The 14,626-nt window shown below is 54.4% G+C and overlaps 1 protein-coding gene across 1 annotated transcript in view; it reads left to right on the forward strand.

Moving 5' to 3' along the window:
• The first annotated feature begins 3,206 nt into the window (after positions 1-3,206).
• ADISSP (adipose secreted signaling protein) overlaps positions 3,207-14,626 on the forward strand; it is a 161,262-nt gene continuing 149,842 nt past the window's right edge. The window contains exon 1 of the mRNA XM_054029817.1: positions 3,207-3,325. The gene's annotated coding sequence lies outside the window, so the exon portion shown is untranslated. The remainder of the gene's footprint in view (positions 3,326-14,626) is intronic.

Genomic DNA, 14,626 nt, shown 5'->3' on the forward strand with positions numbered 1-14,626 from the left:
GTGGGCTAGGCCAAGGGGGGACAGAAAGGGGGGGGATGGGCAGTGGGCCCAAGGGTGTGGGCTAGGCCAAGGGGGGACAGAAAGGGGGGGGATGGGCAGTGGGCCCAAGGGGGTGGGCTAGGCCAAGGGGGACAGGAAGGGGGGGATGGGCAGTGGGCCCAAGGGGGTGGGCTAGGCCAAGGGGGACAGGAAGGGGGGGGATGGGCAGTGGGCCCAAGGGTGTGGGCTAGGCCAAGGGGGGGACAGGAAGGGGGGGGGTGGGCAGTGGGCCCAAGGGGGTGGGCTAGGCCAAGGGGGACAGGAAGGGGGGGATGGGCAGTGGGCCCAAGGGTGTGGGCTAGGCCAAGGGGGACAGGAAGGGGGGGATGGGCAGTGGGCCCAAGGGTGTGGGCTAGGCCAAGGGGGGACAGAAAGGGGGGGGATGGGCAGTGGGCCCAAGGGGGTGGGCTAGGCCAAGGGGGACAGGAAGGGGGGGATGGGCAGTGGGCCCAAGGGTGTGGGCTAGGCCAAGGGGGGACAGAAAGGGGGGGGATGGGCAGTGGGCCCAAGGGTGTGGGCTAGGCCAAGGGGGACAGGAAGGGGGGGATGGGCAGTGGGCCCAAGGGGGTGGGCTAGGCCAAGGGGGACAGGAAGGGGGGGATGGGCAGTGGGCCCAAGGGTGTGGGCTAGGCCAAGGGGGGGACAGGAAGGGGGGGTGAGCAGTGGGCCCAAGGGGGTGGGCTAGGCCAAGGGGGGACAGAAAGGGGGGGGATGGGCAGTGGGCCCAAGGGGGTGGGCTAGGCCAAGGGGGACAGGAAGGGGGGGATGGGCAGTGGGCCCAAGGGGGTGGGCTAGGCCAAGGGGGACAGGAAGGGGGGGATGGGCAGTGGGCCCAAGGGGGTGGGCTAGGCCAAGGGGGGGACAGGAAGGGGGGGGTGGGCAGTGGGCCCAAGGGGGTGGGCTAGGCCAAGGGGGGACAGGAAGGGGGGGATGGGCAGTGGGCCCAAGGGTGTGGGCTAGGCCAAGGGGGGGACAGGAAGGGGGGGTGAGCAGTGGGCCCAAGGGGGGTGGGCTAGGCCAAGGGGGGACAGGAAGGGGGAGATGGGCAGTGGGCCCAAGGGGGTGGGCTAGGCCAAGGGGGACAGGAAGGGGGGGATGGGCAGTGGGCCCAAGGGTGTGGGCTAGGCCAAGGGGGGGACAGGAAGGGGGGGGTGGGCAGTGGGCCCAAGGGGGTGGGCTAGGCCAAGGGGGGGGACAGGAAGGGGGGGGTGGGCAGTGGGCCCAAGGGGGTGGGCTAGGCCAAGGGGGGGACAGGAAGGGGGGGGGTGGGCAGTGGGCCCAAGGGGGTGGGCTAGGCCAAGGGGGGGGACAGGAAGGGGGGGGTGAGCAGTGGGCCCAAGGGGGTGGGCTAGGCCAAGGGGGGGGACAGGAAGGGGGGGGGTGAGCAGTGGGCCCAAGGGGGTGGGCTAGGCCAAGGGGGGGGACAGGAAGGGGGGGGTGAGCAGTGGGCCCAAGGGGGTGGGCTAGGCCAAGGGGGCAGTGGGCGGGGCGGGACCCAGCCCGCAGGCAGTGGGGCCCCCAGCAGCACACGGGTGTCCCAGGGAAGCACATGCGGGGAGTCCCGGGTGCCAGTCACAACTGACACAGTCCCACCCCGCGGGCTCCTCATTGGTCCATTCCTAACCCGTCGCCCCGCCCCCCCGGGTGACTCCTCCCCCTAGGAACCGCCCCAGGGATTCCCCGCACCCCCCCAGGAGGAGCGGCCGCCTCGTGCCCTCACGGGCCCCGGAACAGCCCTGGCCAATGAGCGAGCGAGGAGGCGGGGACGAGAACGGACCAATGGGAGCGGGCGGGGGGGCGTGTCCGCCCCGCCCCGCGAGTCGGAGAGCGGGTCGCGCGTGGAGCGGTGAGTGCGGGGGGGCCGGAGCCTCGCGCTCTGCCCGGCCCCCCCCACCCCTCATCTACCCCGCCGGTCCCTTCCCACCGCGCCCCCCCTCATCCGCCCCGCCCCCACCTCCCCCCGGCCCCTCCCCGCCCCACCCACCTGCCCCAGTGCCCCTCCCCGCCCCCACCTCCCCCCACCTGCCCCAGTGCCCCGCCCCCCACCTCCCCCCACCTGCCCCAGTGCCCCGCCCCCACCTCCCCCCGGCCCCTCCGCCCCCCCACCTGTCCCAGTGCCCCGCCCCCACCTCCCCCCACCTGTCCCAGTGCCCCGCCCCCACCTCCCCCCGGCCCCTCCCCCCCCACCTGTCCCAGTGCCCCGCCCCCACCTCCCCCCACCTGTCCCAGTGCCCCGCTCCCACCTTCCCCCGGCCCCTTCCCGCCCCGCCCACCTGCCCCAGTGCCCCGCCCCCACCTTCCCCCCGGGCCCCTTCCCGCCCCCCACCTGCCCCAGTGCCCCGCCCCCCACCTCCCCCCGGCCCCTCCCCCCCACCTGTCCCAGTGCCCCCGCCCCCACCTCCCCCCACCTGTCCCAGTGCCCCGCCCCCACCTCCCCCCGGCCCCTCCCCCCCCCACCTGTCCCAGTGCCCCGCCCCCACCTCCCCCCACCTGTCCCAGTGCCCCGCTCCCACCTTCCCCCGGCCCCTTCCCGCCCCCCACCTGCCCCAGTGCCCCGCCCCCACCTCCCCCGGCCCCTTCCCGCCCCCCACCTGTCCCAGTGCCCCGCCCCCACCTTCCCCCCCCGGCCCCTTCCTGCCCCCCAGCTGTCCCGGTGCCCCACCCCCACCTTCCCCTGGCCCCTTCCCGCCCCCTTTAGTCCACTCCAGTTACCCCCGCCCCCTCATGTCATGCCCCCTTCCTGTTCCCACCTGCCCCAGTCCATCACCACTACCCCAGCTCTCTTCCTACCTTCACCTGCTCTGCCCCAGTCCCCCTGCTCCTGCCCCGCTTCCCCTAGTTCCCTTCCTGCCTCATCCTAGTCCCCCAGCTCCCCTCCCACACCCTTCTGCTCTGCTTCCCCTAGTTCAGTTTCCTGCCTCAGCTCCCCTCTTTTCTGTGATTGTCCCCTGCTCTGGCCCGACTCCTCTCGCCTGCTCCCCCAACCTCGCCTTATCCCCTTCCATGCCTGCTTTGCTCACTTCCTTCCCTTCCTCTCCTCCTCTTCTCTTCACTCCTTCCCACCCTTGTTCGTTCCTCGCCCCCCTCTTCCCTCCCCTTCCCTTGGCATCTGTTGGGAGGGGAGTTTTCCCTGTTACACCAAGAGAAACTCTCCGTCTCTCTCCAAGGCAGGGTCGGTCTGTCTGCCTGCTGCGGGGTCACTGGCTGGCTGCTGGGGAGGCTTTTCCGTGTGGTAGAGGCAGCTGGAGAGCGGAAAGGCAAAGCAAAGTTCAGGCTGCAGCCTCTGGTAAGAATGCAGAAGCGTGACACCCCCCTGCTCCCCCGCCCGCTCTTTAGCTGGCTAATCTTCTCCCTTGTCTGTAGTGGGTCTCTCGTCTCTGTATGTTACCTGCCCCTTGTGGGTTCAGCACGCAGCCGCTGGGCTGGAACAGGAGCTGTGCTGAGCCTGGCTTGGCTGGGAGCCTCTCTCTTCACAATGAATAGAGCCCGGCCAGGGAAATGTCTGTTGAGCTGCTGGGACAATAACTCGTGCTAGGGAAGGAGATATCTGAGAGAGGTGTAAATGCATCTGGGGCGCATGGTGACCTCTCCCCCAATGTATTATTGGGTATTAAGGTGTCATGGTATGTTCCTTGGTAGCCGGGTTGTAGACGTGCTGGGGTAAGGGTGTGATGAGAGAGAGTTAAATGGAAATGAGTAGGAATTCTGGATCATTTTTAGGTATCTGAGATGCAGGGAACGCTGGATTTGAAGCCAGTGGGATTGGTGGTAGACATGACTCAGAGCAGAGTCTGCGAGAAGAGGTGAGAATCCTACGTAGGTAGGAGTTAGATGGCATTTAGATGATGCTATCAGCACTCAAATTCTGCTGCTTTCCTGGCGAGTCCGGGGCATGAACCCTTAGCTTCTGCAGAATCCAAGCTTTTATTGTCTTGTTTTAAATAGCCCAACTTTTCCAGGGCGCTCAGCTCCAGTGGAATTGGTGGGTGCTCAGTGCCTCTGAAAATGGTGCCATGTGTTTCTAGCCCTTCTTGTTAGGAAGAGAAATTTCCCAGCATGACCTGATGCGGGGCCATCTGTTTGAATCTGTTGATGGACAACTCCGGGGCACCTGGTGCTGCTCAGGGTTCTGCCTGCCAATGAGTGGTAGAGAAGCAGAGAAGACCCTAGTTATTTTCGCTGCAGCCTTTGGGAACTTAATGTGTGGCTGTGAAACTGACAAGAATCATGTCAATTTCATGCTGGGCACAGCTCTGAGCTGCTGCAGAGGCTGGTAGTGGAGCTGTGTGGGAGGGAGGAGCTGCCCAAAATATGGAGCCTGGTGCAAGTGCTGGAGGAACCAACTAGGGGCAAAGCTTTTCTTGACCTGCTGCTCACAAACAGGGAAGAACTAGTAGGGGAAGCAAAAGTGGATGGGAACCTGGGAGGCAGTGACCATGAGATGGTCGAGTTCAGGATCCTGACACAAGGAAGAAAGGAGAGCAGCAGAATACGGACCCTGGACTTCAGAAAAGCAGACTTTGACTCCCTCAGGGAACAGATGGGCAGGATCCCCTGGGAGAATAACATGAAGGGCAAAGGGGTCCAGGAGAGCTGGCTGTATTTTAAAGAATCCTTATTGAGGTTGCAGGAACAAACCATCCCGATGTGTAGAAAGAATAGTAAATATGGCAGGCGACCAGCTTGGCTAAACAGTGAAATCCTTGCTGATCTTAAACGCAAAAAAGAGGCTTATAAGGAGTGGAAGATTGGACAAATGACCAGGGAGGAGTATAAAAATATTGCTCAGGCGTGCAGGAGTGAAATCAGGAAGGCCAAATCACACTTGGAGTTGCAGTTAGCAAGAGATGTTAAGAGTAACAAGAAGGGTTTCTTCAGGTATGTTAGCAACAAGAAGAAAATCAAGGAAAGTGTGGGCCCCTTACTGAATGAGGGAGGCAACCTAGTGACCAAGGATGTGGAAAAAGCTAATGTACTCAATGATTTTTTTGCCTCTGTCTTCACGCACAAGGTCAGCTCCCAGATTGCTGCACTGGGCAGTACAGCATGGGGAGAAGGTGACCAACCCTCTGTGGAGAAAGAAGTGGTTCGGGACTATTTAGAAAAACTGGACGTGCACAAGTCCATGGGGCCGGATGCGCTGCATCCGAGGGTGCTAAAGGAGTTGGCGGGTGAGATTGCAGAGCCATTAGCCATTATTTTTGAAAACTCATGGCGATCGGGGGAGGTCCCAGATGACTGGAAAAAGGCTAATGTAGTGCCCATCTTTAAAAAAGGGAAGAAGGAGGATCTGGGGAACTACAGGCCAGTCAGCCTCACCTCAGTCCCTGGAAAAATCATGGAGCAGGTCCTCAAGGAATCAATTATGAAACATTTAGAGGAGAGGAAAGTGATCAGGAACAGTCAGCATGGATTCACGAAGGGGAAGTCGTGCCTGACTAACCTAATTGCCTTCTATGATGAGATAACTGGCTCTGTGGATGAGGGGAAAGCAGTGGATGTGTTATTTCTTGACTTTAGCAAAGCTTTTGATACTGTCTCCCACAGTATTCTTGCCACCAAGTTAAAGAAGTATGGGCTGGATGAATGGACTGTAAGGTGGATAGAAAGCTGGCTAGATCATCGGGCTCAACGGGTAGTGATCAATGGCTCCATGTCTAGTTGGCAGCCGGTTTCAAGTGGAGTGCCCCAAGGGTCGGTCCTGGGGCCGGTTTTGTTTAATATCTTTATTAATGATCTGGAGGATGGTGTGGACTGCACTCTCAGCAAGTTTGCAGATGACACTAAACTAGGAGGCGTGGTAGATACACTAGAGGGTAGGGATCGGATACAGAGGGACCTAGACAAATTAGAGGATTGGGCAGAAAAAAACCTGATGAGGTTCAACAAGGACAAGTGCAGAGTCCTGCACTTAGGACGGAAGAATCCCATGCACTGCTACAGACTAGGGACCGAATGGCTAGGTAGCAGTTCTGCTGAAAAGGACCTAGGGGTCACAGTGGACGAGAAGCTGGATATGAGTCAACAGTGTGCTCTTGTTGCCAAGAAGGCTAACGGCATTTTGGGCTGTATAAGTAGGGGCATTGCCAGCAGATCGAGGAACGTGATCGTTCCCCTTTATTCGACATTGGTGAGGCCTCATCTGGAATACTGTGTCCAGTTTTGGTCCCCACACTACAAGAAGGATGTGGAAAAATTGGAAAGAGTCCAGCGGAGGGCAACAAAAATGATTAGGGGTCTGGAGCACATGACTTATGAGGAGAGGCTGAGAGAACTGGGATTGTTTAGTCTCCAGAAGAGAAGAATGAGGGGGGATTTGATAGCAGCCTTCAACTACCTGAAGGGGGGTTCCAAAGAGGATGGAGCTCGGCTGTTCTCAGTGGTGGCAGATGACAGAACAAGGAGCAATGGTCTCAAGTTGCAGTGGGGGAGGTCCAGGTTGGATATCAGGAAAAACTATTTCACTAGGAGGGTGGTGAAACACTGGAATGCGTTACCTAGGGAGGTGGTGGAGTCTCCTTCCTTGGAGGTTTTTAAGGCCCGGCTTGACAAAGCCCTGGCTGGGATGATTTAGCTGGGAATTGGTCCTGCTTTGAGCAGGGGGTTGGACTAGATGACCTCTTGAGGTCCCTTCCAACTCTGATATTCTATGATTCTATGAAATAGAAGTAGGGAGGTGGTATTACCTCTGCATATGGCATTAGTAAAACCTCCGCTGGATGCTGTGTGCCATTCTGGTGTCCGCATTTCAAAAGTTACACTGAAAACCTGGGAGGGGTTCAGAAAAAAGCTACAAAAATGATTTGAAGTCTGGAAAAACCTGCCTTATGGTGGGAGCCTAGAGAAGTTCAGTCTGTGTAGTTTATCCAAGAGCAGGTTAAAAGGTGACTTGATCACAATCTGCAAATACCTTAGAGGCGGGGAGATTTCTGAGGGTCGACCGATCTTCAGTCCAGCTGCAGAACAAGACACCATTGTTGGAAGCTGAAGCTGGACAGATTCAGACAAGACAGAAGGTGCAAATTTTAAGGGAGAGTAATTAGCCATTGCAACACCACCACCTAGGAATGTTGGGGGTTCTCCCTCACTTGCAGTCTTAGAAAGGCATCCAGTTTTCATTCAAAAAGATTTGGTAGAGCTCACGGTAAAGTTATAGTCTTGAGTCAGAAATTGCAGGGTGAGGTTCTCTGGCCTGTCTTATGCAGGAGATCAGACTAGATCATAGTGGTCCCTTCTAGCCCTAAAATCAATGAGTCTAGATGCATATTCAGCTAATTACTAGACAAAAGAATAAAACTGAGCCAATATTAACAGTAAAATTCGCCCACTTCATGCAGATCAATAACTGTCCACTCAGAAAACTTCAAACCTCACCCCATGGAGCAGGTCAGAATTGATACTCCCATTTAACAGAGCGGGAAAGTGAGGCACAAAGCGGTGACATGACTTGCCTGAGGATACCTAACAAGCCAGTGACAGGACTCCTCTCAGTGGGATCGCTGATGGGGAGTTCATAGAAGAATCAAGGGACTGGGGGAAAAACCAAGAAAACCTCTTATGAGGAAAGACTGAAGAGCCTGGTTTTGTTTACCTGGGAAAGATGCTGACTGAGAAGGGACGTAAGTCTGTATGGTCTAGTGGAAGTAGATTGGGAGCATCTGCTCTCTGTCTCATAACACAAGAACAAAGGGACATTCAGCAAAATGAAAAGGCAGGAAATTCAAAACTGATAAAAGGAAACAAATTTTCACATGGTGAATAATTAGCCTGTGGAACCCATTGCTACTGGATGCTGTTGAGGCTAAGAATTTAGCAACAAAAAGGGATTGGACATTTATATGGATAACAAGACTATGCAGAGCGATAATAGTTCATGCTCCTGTTTCAGGGCTTTCAGCTTCTCTCTCACTGTTAGGGATTAGGAGGGAAACCTTCATGGGGGAGAGGGAAGTTGGTGTAATCTGTCTGCTGTGGGGTTTCTTGAACCTTCCTCTGAAGCAGCTAGTTCTAGGCACTGTCAGAGACAGGATACTGGGTTCTACTGACCACAAGTCTGATCCTGCCTGACACTTCCTATGCGCTGGGCAGGGCATAGGAGCCATACCTAGAACTGAAGAATCTTGGCTCCCTGCCCCTTGTTGTACATTCACGCTGCCACACAAGGCTGCGGGGTCTGTATCTTCAGCTCTGCAGGGTCCCCATGTCTAGAGCCCTGCACATCTGCAGATATCCACGGGCCATGTTTGCGGATCGGCTGCAGCTACAAATTTTGTATCTGTGCAGGGCTCTACCCATGTCCCTAGCTTTGGGTGCATTCAACTTAACGCTGGATGTGAAATGAGGAGTTAGCACCTTCTTGTGACTGTTTTCTCAAACTTAGACTGAGTTTGGCTGATGTGAAGATGAGACTGATGCAGCTAATTCCTGACACCATCAGTTTCCTCGCTTGGGCAAATTTCCTTCTTGCCAGTGTCAACTAAAGGGCCTGGAACATCAGTTTCTATATAACGAATGTATATCTCATCGTGGTGACAAAGAAAACTCACTGCGTATGAACTAGTGCCGTGCAGTCGTTCCGTGGCTGCCTGGCTTCGCTGCTGCTGCTTATATCTTCCCCAAGCTGCAGCAGTGCGAGAGTCGCTGGGCACTTGCATTGCAGCAGTGAGCCCCAGGTAACAGTCAAGAATCATGTCAGTTGCACTTAGCGGCTGCCTGGGCTAAGGCTGTGATCAGCAGTAAGGAGCACTTCAGCTGTTCGTGGGGGTGAGGAGCTGAAAACAGAGGCAGAGGAGGGATACAGTACAGGGTAGAGTATCAAACATCTTTGTACCCCTTGTCTATTTCCTACCCCTCCCCCATTCCAAAACTACCAGGGAGTCTTTTTTTTTCGGGTGTGGGGAGGCTCTTTTTCTCTTCCCTCAATGAAACAGGAGCCCAGGGCTGAGTTAGCTCCTTGCCAGAGGCTGATCGGAAAGGTGAGAATGCCCTGGTAGGAATCCCAGCACCCTCGCCCTTCCCAGGAGCAGGGGACACTGGGCTTCCAGGGTGGGCGTTGCCCCTCGAGATCCGTGCCAGCTCCTTCCCTGTCCAGTCTGTTACCGAGCTTTGCTTTGCAGGTGGCTTACGGTTTTGTTTTACGAAATGTCCATGAACTCTGCCAGCTGTTTACGCAGAGGTGATTGTCCCACAGGTGTGGGACAGGAGAACAATCAGTATTTGTGAAATGCCTTGAGGTAGGGGGGATATAGAAGAGTAGAATATTGCTCTTATTGGCTAGCATGTTTCTAAACACACGTGATTGCCCAGGGATGTAATGCCAGTGATTTGGGGTAAGGTTGGGCCCTTGTAGTTCAGACAGGGCCGGCTCCAGGCACCAGTGAAGGAAGCAGGTGCTTGGGGTGGCCAATGGAAAGGGGCGTCACATCCGGGTCTTTGGCGGCGGGTCCCTCAGTCCCTCTCTTCTTCTGAGCTACCGCCGAAGAGGAAGAGAGGGACCGAAAGACCCGCCGCTGAATTGCCGCCGAAGAATGAAGCGGTGTGATTGAGGTGCCGCCGATCGGCTTTATCTTTTTTTTCTCCCCACTCCCCCCCCCCCCCACCCCCCTGCTTCGCCGCTTGGGGTGGCAAAAAAGCTGGAGCCGGCCCTGAGTTCAGAACACACAGACACAGCGAAACACATTTGAATGGACCGGAGTTTAGATGATCTTGTTGTTTATGAATAATGACGACTGCGTTGGCTGAAATGGCCACCTTCTCTCCAGTCTGGCACGGGATCCACTGTGCGGTTAGCTAGAATGGGGAGGAGTCATTTCCTTTTTGTTCATCACCGTACTTGGCTGCTCATTAATGCGCTCCCTGTTTGAGATGCAACAGTCTCCTCCTTCCCCTGTAAACGTTAACACGGGAGGCAAGTCCCAGGTCTTAGGCAAGATCACAGATGAGCCAGGCCACTTGGCTAGTTGGAAGGGGTCACCCGGTCAGAGTGCTAGAAGCCGGCTAAGCTCAGTCTCTGAGGCAGAAAGGGAAACCTGGACTTCCAGGGTACATCTGCATTGCAATAAAAAACCTGCTGCACCAACTCTCGGGGCCCGGCTCAGCTGGCTTGTGGGGCTCGGGCTGTGGGGATAAAAAGAGCAGTGTAGATGGTCAGGCTCAGGCAGGGCCCAGGCTCTGAGACCCTCCCCCTGTAGGTCTCTTATTGCAGTGTAGACGTGCCCCTGTTTTCCTAGCTGATGGGTAAGGATGAGGGCTGCAGAGGATCATGATGTTTGGTTTCTTACTGAGGTTTTGAAAGTCTCCATTTCAGCCTTTTAAGATGCTGGGGTACCATGGTGATGGGGTTTGGCGGGGGTGAAAGATGTAATATTAAAAAGGCAACAAAATCAAATTCCAAAGGTGGTCAGTTTTAACGTTTGATCCCGGTTGCTCCTGACCTGGGCTCATCAGGGTACCACAAGGTGTGGCCAGTTGTTTGACTGCACTTGCGGTTTGTTCTTAAAAATACTCGAGACCAGATACGCTTGGCTAGGTTTGGTTATTGTCTAAAGACACAGCAGTCGATATGGAAAGGAGGCATGGGAAGCAAATTCTCACAGTGTGTTCGCCTTACACAGAAGGTGTGCTTCAAAGAGGAGCATTTCAGCTAGCAGTCTTTATAAGATGATTTTACAAGTTACAAAACTCTCTCTACATCCCTAAAACCCAACCCACCAGGCTGTCCCAGATCCTTTACTTGTTGTTCTGGACCTTCCTCAGTTTTGTTTTGGGTACCAACATTCCAGGTACTGGTCCGTGAAGGCACCTCCCCGGCTTGTGCCAGGGCAGAACATTAATGTATTTTTGCCTTTGACAAGTGTCCCATTTTCTAACGCCAAAGCTGACTTCAGCTTTGTGAAGTGTTGTGGGATACCTGACGTGGTGAACAGAACTGTAGGAAGAGCCTAATACATTCAGTTAACATAACTTCCCAGCACTTGTATAAAGAATGTATATTCTATTCATATCATCACATAATACCTATCAGTGTGGTGTGTACCATGCTTAACATGTTTTGGCTAACAAGGGCAATTTAGGTGATTTTTTTCAATGCCATAAGAATTCTGGGGAAGACTGATTAGGGGACTTGCCTAAGCACCTTTAATGTAGGGGGCACTGGCCTTTGATTTAAAGAGAGAACGGTTTGCATTCATGCTGCATCCCATCCCTTCAGCCTACAGTTCCCTGCAAAAGCACTGTGCATGCACCGTAACTTGTCGAAGGGGTGTTTGTGGGTCCTAAAGCTCTTACAGGCTTAACATGCTGGCCAAATTTGCAGCATGTCCACCTCTAGTGGCTGGTCAGCTGGCAGATAAAACTTACTGCTGCTGCCAGCTAATGGAGTTGCCCCCCCTGCCTCACATGGTAGAGGTCTGTGCTGTGCTATTGTGCTCCTAGGTTCAAACTCTGCTTATGATTTGTGTGGGAAGAGAGGGGATCGTTACACACATCACCCCCTCCCCCCCCAAGCAAACACTTGGTATCAGTCTGCCATGGAATGCTTTGAATAATAATTAAAAAAACTGTTTGGAGAAAGAATCCAAGCTGGGAGCTCAACCCAGAATTCCAGTGGGCGGTGGAGATTGTGGGAACTGTGGGATAGCTACCACAGTGCAATGCTCCGAAAGTCGACGCTAGCCTCGGTACTGTGGACGCACCCCGCAGACTTAATGCGCTTAGTGGGGGGACACACAATTGACTGTATCAAAATCGACTTCTATTAAATCAACCTAATTTCGTAGTGTAGATATACCCTCAGAGATGAAAGGCTTCTTCTTCTCTCCAGCTCTCTGGGGCAGGGAGCGCGGCTGTTTCTGAATATCGTGCAGCTAGAGAATTCCAGTGCGTGTCCTGAACAGGCTCAAACTGAAAGCACAGACAGATTTAACCTGCCTGACACTTTCTTTCTAGACTGTCCTTTTCCAGCCCTGCTGGTATCCTCCTAAATCCTAGCTGGAGGCAGTGTGAAGTTGTAAGCCAGGCCAACTGACTGCTCCTAGGAGAATGCAGTATGTGCTCGGCTGCCAGCTCCACGGCAGCACGTCCGTGTCTTGCTGGGCAGTCGTTAATCTCTGACATGTTGCTCATGCCAGTCACATACCCGCAGCTGCGCTCCCCGGGCTGGGGTTCCCTCCTGCTGTCGCTCTCTGATGAGACGGTTAGACTGGTGCTTCATGAAGGTGGATGGTGCCAATACAGAGCAGGCATCTAAATATGGGATCTGGTTCGCTAATGTTGCACCAGTGTTGGGTTTGTCGTGGATAACGATAGAGTTGAGAGGCAAACTAGACAGCTAATGACTTTGTGAAAGGCGACCTTTGCAGGGAAATAGACAAATGAGGCTCAGCTCAGTGTTTTGGTGCTTTGATGCATGTTGTGGGCCATAAGAGTTTTTGCAGGCCAAGTTTTGGGTTTCTGTACATTAGATGTTCAGGTCTCAGGTACTTTTTCTTGGGAAGCTGGTTTGGAATACTGGAGAATTGAGGAGGCTTAAGACGAAAGCGCCACAAAGAAAGCGAAACTGGATTGATGACGCAGGAAAGTGATGTTAATTCGGAGGGTTTAAAACTATTTTTGGCATCTGCTGAACTCAAATGCCCAATAAGCAGTTGGGAGAAAAGATCTTGCTGTTAAAGAGTCAGAAACTGTAAGGAAAGGCTAAGAGCTGCTTTCAGTTCAAATCCAAGACTTCCACTTTTGCCCTCTTATAAGTGGAGACAAAACTTGACATTCCTGCTATATCTGTTATGTGAAAAGCAAGAAAAGAACCTACTTTATGTGCCATGAGGCAGCAAACAGGGCATGACCCTTTGCAGGTCCCTTTTAAGAGGGTAATGGACCTATGAGAGCAGAGGAGCCGAGGCAGCCAGCCAGCCTGCCGTGCTCTCGGTACTGGAGACCAATGCAGGCTGGCTGTCATCTGAACGCTGCCCACCACAAGTCCCTTAGCTGACTAAGTGGCAACACCCCACCAGTGGGATAAAAGACGGAACCATCTGACTGTCCAGAGATGCTGTTAGTGGCTGATCAGTGACCATGAGGGCCCTTGCTATGACTTAGAAAGGTCTGAGTTTAACCCTTTCATAGTTGTCATAAAGCTGTACTCTGGTGGGTGGTCCTTCATTATATATATCTTCTCAGAAGGTTTTGTGGTAAAGGCACTGGGCCGGGTCTCGAGATTTGGGGTCAATTCCCACACCTCTGCCACATACTCCCTGTGTGACCTTGGGTAAATCACTTAATCTCTGTGGGCCTCGATTCTCTATTTGTAAAATGGGACTAATAATCTCTTCTTTGCCTCTTTAAATTGCAAGCTGTTCAGGGCAGGAGCTGTTGCTGTGTGCGCGTGCACAGCATCTGGTGCGATGGGGCCCAGAGCTCAGTTGGGGCCTCTGAGTGCCACTTGGATACTACTAATAAATAACCCCTGAGGGCTGGGCTATTATTCCAGCTGCTGCTCTGGGGTCCTCTGCACCCTTTTGTGGCTGCCTTTCCTACTGCACCCCCCCAATATAACTGATTTCCCCCCCCATCCTTTAATATTTGGTGGGGTGAAAGGGTTAATGCAGTGTCTCAGCTGCCCATCTTTGGATGGAGAGCTTCTCAGACCATAATTAATGACCAGCGAATACAGTTACTCCATCAAATTATTTACCGAACCTGGTCCATTAGGAGTAAGCTATTAAAGAGCAAAGCAGATGCACTTAGGAGTTCGGCTAATGTTCCCTCGCCCTATATCATTTCATCCCAGCTTGCGTTCCCTCGTGTGCGTTGCTGAATGCGTGTGGCCAGCCGTGATTGCCTTTAGACTGTCGCTGTGCATTGTATTATGCGTCCTGTTGTATCTTTCACCGAGAGGCTGGAGCTCAGCCTGTTTCAAAATAATTCTGCCTGCAAGCCTCGGGTGAAAGGAGTCGCTCTGTAGTGAGTGTGGTATTTGCGCTTGATTTGCAGTAAGTGACCCTGATGGGGTGTGCAGCCAGGTGATGGAGGGGCTCAGAGCTTGCAAGGTCGGGCGAAAGGGAAGGCAATCTGCCCTGCTCTCCTGAAACTGCCAGTAATGGGGTGGAGCCCTCCTGAAAGATATGAGAAGAAGCAGGAGATAAGGGACAAGTGCTTCTAGGCTGTCTGGCTTTAAGGAGGTGGGATGGGGTGGGAGGGCAGGACCTTCTCCATCCTGCCTGCTTGTTTAGGAAGCTCGAGGCCAGAGGCCTAGTCCTAGAACAGAGACACTTATCAGGGGGTGATTAAATCCAGAGGCGTTGTGATCTGAGTCGGTCTGGGGGTCGGGAGTCCTGGGTTATGCTCCCAGTTCTGCCACTGTCTGGTCGTGTGGCTTTTGGCAGCCACTTCACCTTCCTGTGCCTCATTTTCTCTGTAATGCAGGGATTTAAGACCCTCTTCACTAAGCATGCTGAGGTGCTAGAAGAAATTGTGTGTAAAGCCCTCAGTGATGGAGAAATGCCCTGTGAAACGTATCTTTGTTAACCATCCCGAATGCACCAGGTGAGAGCTGGTATATGACCCCCAACGCTCTGTGCATGTTCCGTCC

Source organism: Malaclemys terrapin, chromosome 5 (genome assembly GCF_027887155.1).
Source record: "Malaclemys terrapin pileata isolate rMalTer1 chromosome 5, rMalTer1.hap1, whole genome shotgun sequence".
Classification (NCBI taxonomy): Eukaryota; Metazoa; Chordata; order Testudines; family Emydidae; genus Malaclemys; species Malaclemys terrapin.